At 37.1% G+C, this 5,842-nt stretch overlaps 1 long non-coding RNA gene across 1 annotated transcript; it reads left to right on the plus strand.

Annotated features, from left to right (window-relative positions):
- The first annotated feature begins 642 nt into the window (after positions 1 to 642).
- Positions 643 to 3,489, plus strand: LOC107576403 (uncharacterized). Its single transcript, XR_001608050.1, has 2 exons — positions 643 to 813; positions 1,660 to 3,489. It is a non-coding gene; the product is annotated as an uncharacterized lncRNA (long non-coding RNA).
- The last annotated feature ends 2,353 nt before the right edge of the window (positions 3,490 to 5,842 follow it).

Consider the following 5,842-nt stretch of genomic DNA (forward strand, 5'->3'; position numbering starts at 1 on the left):
GAAGGTTGTTCTCTAATTTTGATCTCCACGGTATATATACAAAAGTGTATATAACACGTTTATATATCTCCACATATATACAAGAGACTTCACATATACATATATGTGTGTGTGTGTGTTTGACTATGATGTATTTTAAATTATGTTTTGTAAAATTAATAAATGTAATTTATTCTTGTGATGGCGAAGCTGAATTTTCAGCATCATTACTCCAGTCTTCAGTGTCACATGATTTTTCAGAAATGATTCTAATAAGCTGATTTGGCTCTAACTTTGATTGTTGCTTAGTTATTAATAACGGCTCTTATTATTACTAATGTTGACAACACTCTAATCAGCAAAAAGCATTTTCAACATTAGTAATAATAAGAACCATAATTATTAACTTAGCAACAATAATAACTTGGAACCAAATCAGCATATTAGAATGTATGAAAAATGTATGTGTTAATGCTTTGTGAATTTTAATGTGTAATAGTTTATGGTAGTTATGTTTTCATTAAGTAACAGTTACCAGGTAACATGGGATCAGATGGCTTGAATGAAGTAAAGGGATGCCAGTGTCCATATTGTGTATAAAGTGCCTTAAACACACAAATAAGGATGTATATTTGTTTATGTGCGTGTTTGTTTGCAGACTGTTGGAAGAGTGAGGATGTGCTGGTGAACGAGATGGTGAAATTGGTGAGGGACACCATTGGGCCGGTGGCAGCTTTTAAGAAGGTTGTCTTTGTCAAAGCTCTTCCCAAAACCCGCTCGGGAAAAATTCCACGATCGTCTCTCGCAAACCTGGTGAACCACAAGCCTTATAAGGTATTTTTGCAGGGTTCCCACTCTTTCATGAACACCAGATTCAAGGCCTTTTTAAAGCACCATTTATTTTATATCAAGCACCTATCAGATTCACACCCCAGCATATGTAGTGTCATGAAAGACCTTACATTACTTAACATTTCACCACTTACACTTAACATTTACATAAAACATTTCAGAGTAATAATGTTTTTAATGTGTAGGTTTCATAAATTTAGACCGTTTTGAGCAGTTGTGTTCAAAGGAATTTAATTCAATCCATTGAAGTCAGTACTGGTAATATTCAAATACAATTTCTAAAATATAGATAAAATATGCATCAAACTGGTTTCTGCTGTAGTTCTTGTACAAGATTTAAATTGGAAAGAATTTCTCAATTTTTAAATGAATAAAAAGTGGTTAAATGTTGTAATAACATGGTAAAACCTGTTAACATAAACAATTTGCACATTCACTCAAAAGAGACATTACTCATTAATAAATAAACAAGTCAAAATAATTTTGTAAATGACTTTTTATTGTAAATCCCATTTTTCAAGGCAGTCTTCTTGCTGTTTTTTTTCCCCTGACGCATTCATAATCACTTTTGCCGGTGCACTATGGAAAGTTTAATGCGTGCGCTTGAGCACAGATAGGCTATAGGCAATAAAGGCTCATTATTATGAATTATATGGTTTATCAATAGAAACGTGTGATTAGTAGACTAAAAAAATCTTTAGTCGAGGGCAGCCCTAATTTTTTATAATGGTTTTTCCTAATTAAGGACTGCTGCAAATCTTCAGCTTCAGTCAAAAAATGATAGAGTAGAGCTTTTTAATTCGGATGTATCTGATTTTAAATTCACAGATCAGTCCCACCATAGAAGATCCTGAGGTCTTTAAGGACATTGAGAAGCTGCTGAGAGAAACTGTGAAAGGACCTGGTAAATAATATACAACCAGATGTGGATCTGCACACACACACACACACACACTCACTCTCACTAAACACCCTTCCTCCCTAATGTGATGTAATTTATATGCGTTAAAATGATCATTTCCACTTGTTTATGTTTTTGAATAACTTGGACCAAATATAGGCAGTAGTCAACATGTTTAGATAATTAAAAAATTAGGATGAGTTTGACTTGGTGAATGTTACAAATATATGTCCAGTTCATACTTATTTCACCCCCGAGATCCAAAATAAAAAAATAAGTGATATATATTTTGCGAAAGAAAATCAAATGATGGCCATTTTTATATTGTATTGTAGTGTAATTTTTGTACCCCCCCCCAACTACAAACTAACAATTGTGCCAATGTTTACATTTTTGAATTTGAAAGATTTTATTGACATTTTATAGTTTGACAACTGAAGGAAAAAAAATTACCTGTATGTAGTTATCGTAAAAAATTGGCTCCATTATTTTCCTCCTTGTGACTTTTAATATATAACCTGGACATGCTGTTGACCGTTTTTGTGAGATTCACCTTGCAACACACTAAACAATTGATTGACTTGAGGTGAAATGTAATGTATTGTAGCGTCAGCTTGACGAGATGCATTGGAAAAACATTTGTGACAATGATTGTTATAAAGCAAACCTATTTGACTGTACTTTTTATTGACAATGAAAAGTTGTTTGATCACCACATAGTTTTGACCAAAATACAATCAGTAATAAATAAAAAATGGACACAAAATAAAATGATTCTCTGCGCGTGCAAAACTGGGACGTATAAACAGTCAAAGTGTTTGAAATAACCTAAAGACCTGCATCTCAAACAGAAACAAGTTGAAAATATTTTTACACCAAAGTCAGTCTATGTTCACTACGAGCTAAGCCTGTCCTTTAGCGAATTATTCTAACAGGAGGCGGCCGGACGCTCTCGAGACGAGGCCACGGAGCAAACGGCTACAGGTGCAGCAAGAGACTTGTGTTTTGTGCTCCGAGACACAACGAATACGCACCATGCTCTGGCGGTACATTTTGTGCTATTCATGACGGGAAGCAATTTGTGTTTTACGTTCTTTCTAACCAAAAGATAAGATGTGTGACTGCATGCGTGAGACGTAAACATATCCAATTATTAAGTCGTGTTCTTCAGTACGCTTCACTGTGAAGGATCGATTGAACATTGTTGAAAGTTTTTCTGCATGTTTAATCCAATAGAATGATTGATGCAAAATGACTTTCTGAACTCGTATGTGGTACTTGCTTTTCACAATCCAGCTGATGAATTAACGATGGACAAATGAAGACCCAGGTGATATTATTTTAGTTCATATTTTGTTTTCACATAGAAATATGTGAAGTAAGGAAAAATTTCCCCAAATCTTTGCCAAAAAGTTTGACCTATTTGTTGAATAGGTGCATTTCTTACGGGTTTAGGTCAGACCTGCACCTGGAGTAGATGTAGACCCGGGCTCCAAAGAGGTACGAGTGAGTAACTGGTGTGGTACTCTGACAGGTACGTATAGCTTTTGGGCGAGGCGCTTCCAGTCGGCAGACCGCACAACAGGCCTCAAAACGCATGAATAAATGAATGAAAATTAACAGAATGTCAAAAGCGTCTCTCGGGTGTAGGAGAAAAAATAAGAACAGCAGCATTGTTTAAAACCGTGATGCGATGTGCACAAACTCTGAATGTTCTTTCTTTTTATACAGACGTGTGTATATATATTTATTTATATTTATATAAAAAACAGCTTTATTTATAGTGATTTACAGTTGAACCTAACATCCCCTGTAGAAGAAATACACAGTACTTAAGCCGAAGGAGCTGCGTGGCGTAAAAGACAGAAAGAGTGAGAGCGCGTCGGCATCTGCGGCGGACACCCGGGTCGTGGCCTCGGCTCGTCTGGCGCAGAGCCTCCTCGCCCTGTCCTCCGCAGGCTTCTGTCGTTCTCTTGGCAGTGTGACTCATCAGAATTGTTTGTTCAGGCCAACTTGAAGGTACGACTCTGAAAGAAATGTAACAGAAAAGAGCAGATAATGTTGTATGCAAACAAACCTTGGAGCTGTTTGTTACAAGGTGAGTGTACCACATTCATGCGATGCTGAAGCAAACATAATACTCTTACTTTGGAAGTGCATGAGTGAGTGTAAGAAGGGGTTTAAAAGTATGACTTTGTATTTTTTTTAAATCTATCTGTGAAGTGTCTAGATGACTTGTAGTGGTGTGATATATGAGTGTAATGTAATGGCTGTTTGCCTGCAGATGTGGCTCATTTGATTGTAAAGTTCAGTCTGGATAGTGTAAATGCGTGTGCATTAGTGAGTGAGTGATTTGAGTTTGTTCTTAATATGAATATCCATGAAGCATTGTTTGAGTTTATTTTACAGAGGAGAGGAGGGGCAGTGATGTTGTTTATCAAAGGCTGAAAATGATTTTAGTTTAGCACAGGTAGTTCTGTGTGTGAAAGAGACTCACAGCTTATAATATTCATGTTCTCTCAGCAAGAGTAGGTCCTCACAGTGGCGCTGTCCAGATGCTGTACTGCTGATGGTCCAACTGCATGGAAACAAAGATATTCAGTGAGTTAATTATTTTTTGGGGGTAGTTTGTCTGTATAGCCATCCATCCTTATCAAAGTGGCCATTGAGTTTTGTTAATGTAGTTAATGGACAGACTTGAGGTTTCCAGATATTAGTGCTGGCAAATCGATTAATCGTGATATAGGTGTGTGTACTGTGTATAATTATATGTATTTGTATAATATAAATCATATATACACACTTAATATACATATAAATATGCACAGTACACACATGATGAAAACACGTTTTTTCTAGGATGCGATTAATCACGCTTGATTTGAGAGCACTAATAGAAATCAGATTAGACCATGTCTGTTTCTATACTCAGGTGGACTTGAGGAGGTGGGAGGGGTGGAGTAAACAAGCAATAGTGTGAATTGTGAGGTTTTTTTAGTCAAATCATTTTAAGCCATATCTTCGTTTGTGTTCAATAGAAGAAACAAACTCTCACCGGTTTGGAACAAGTGGAGGGTAAGTAAATGACAGAATTTTTATTCTGGAAGTGAACTACTCCTTTAAGTAGGTACTTATTGCAGTTGAGTTGATTTGGAATTGCAGATTGTGTACCAAGGATATTTCAAATGTAGATATTGAAGACTCGGAAAAAGGCAATGCCCTCCCATATAATTAGCGTTTATAGTACGTGTGTGGCCACCAAAAACAAGTACAGCACAATGACTCAGTGAGATGTGTAGTGTAAGTGTCAATATCCCCACACAGAAGTATAGGAAGATCCAGCAACACTGGGGAAAGGTGTTAAAGGGGAACATTGCTCATCAGTGTACATGAGATACAGCACATAGTGAGTTAACAGTGATGAATGCATTGTTTCAATGAACAGTGGGGCAAGAATAAGTATTGAAACAGTTGGTTATTCGAAGCATCCAGTAGGATTAGTTGTTGGTGAAGAGGAGGCGAAGCCGTCTGTGTTGGTGCCAAGGTTCTTAAATTGTTAATAAGCTGTGAGGTTTGCCACGTGACTTTGTGCATGCGATTGGTTGATTGAAGAGAAGTGGCAGCTGTGGATGGCAGAGGAGCCATTTAAATAGTCACTTTCCCTAGAGCGGCAGCCATCGTGTTCATCCCTCGTGATGAAAAGATCTGTGTGACTCTTCCTTAGCTTGCACAGCAGCAGCAATCTTGCTTCGAGGCCTTGGTTTCCTCCTGTTCTCCGGCAAACTCCTTCATGCCAACAACTTTCAAGGTACTCACACGTGTTTAGTTATACACAATATACAGCTGGCTTACACAAAATAGCTTTCTCAACAGATGAACCAAACCACATTCAACTAACTTCCACTTAAAGGTGCAATAGGTGTTTGTTTTTTTTGTGCTGGTTGAAAGACTCTTCACATCCCGACAGCAATGATTAAGTTAAGTGGTCTAAATGTATTTATATACTCTGTGGTAGGCGTAGGACCAAGAAATGTTGGTCCAATCAAAACGCTCAGTCTGAGCGTATTAATTGGCTTTCCTACCTGCCTGTCAAATATGTATTTGCATACC

Source organism: Sinocyclocheilus grahami, unplaced genomic scaffold, assembly GCF_001515645.1.
Source record: "Sinocyclocheilus grahami isolate Dianchi unplaced genomic scaffold, SAMN03320097.WGS_v1.1 scaffold3630.1, whole genome shotgun sequence".
NCBI lineage: Eukaryota > Metazoa > Chordata > Actinopteri > Cypriniformes > Cyprinidae > Sinocyclocheilus > Sinocyclocheilus grahami.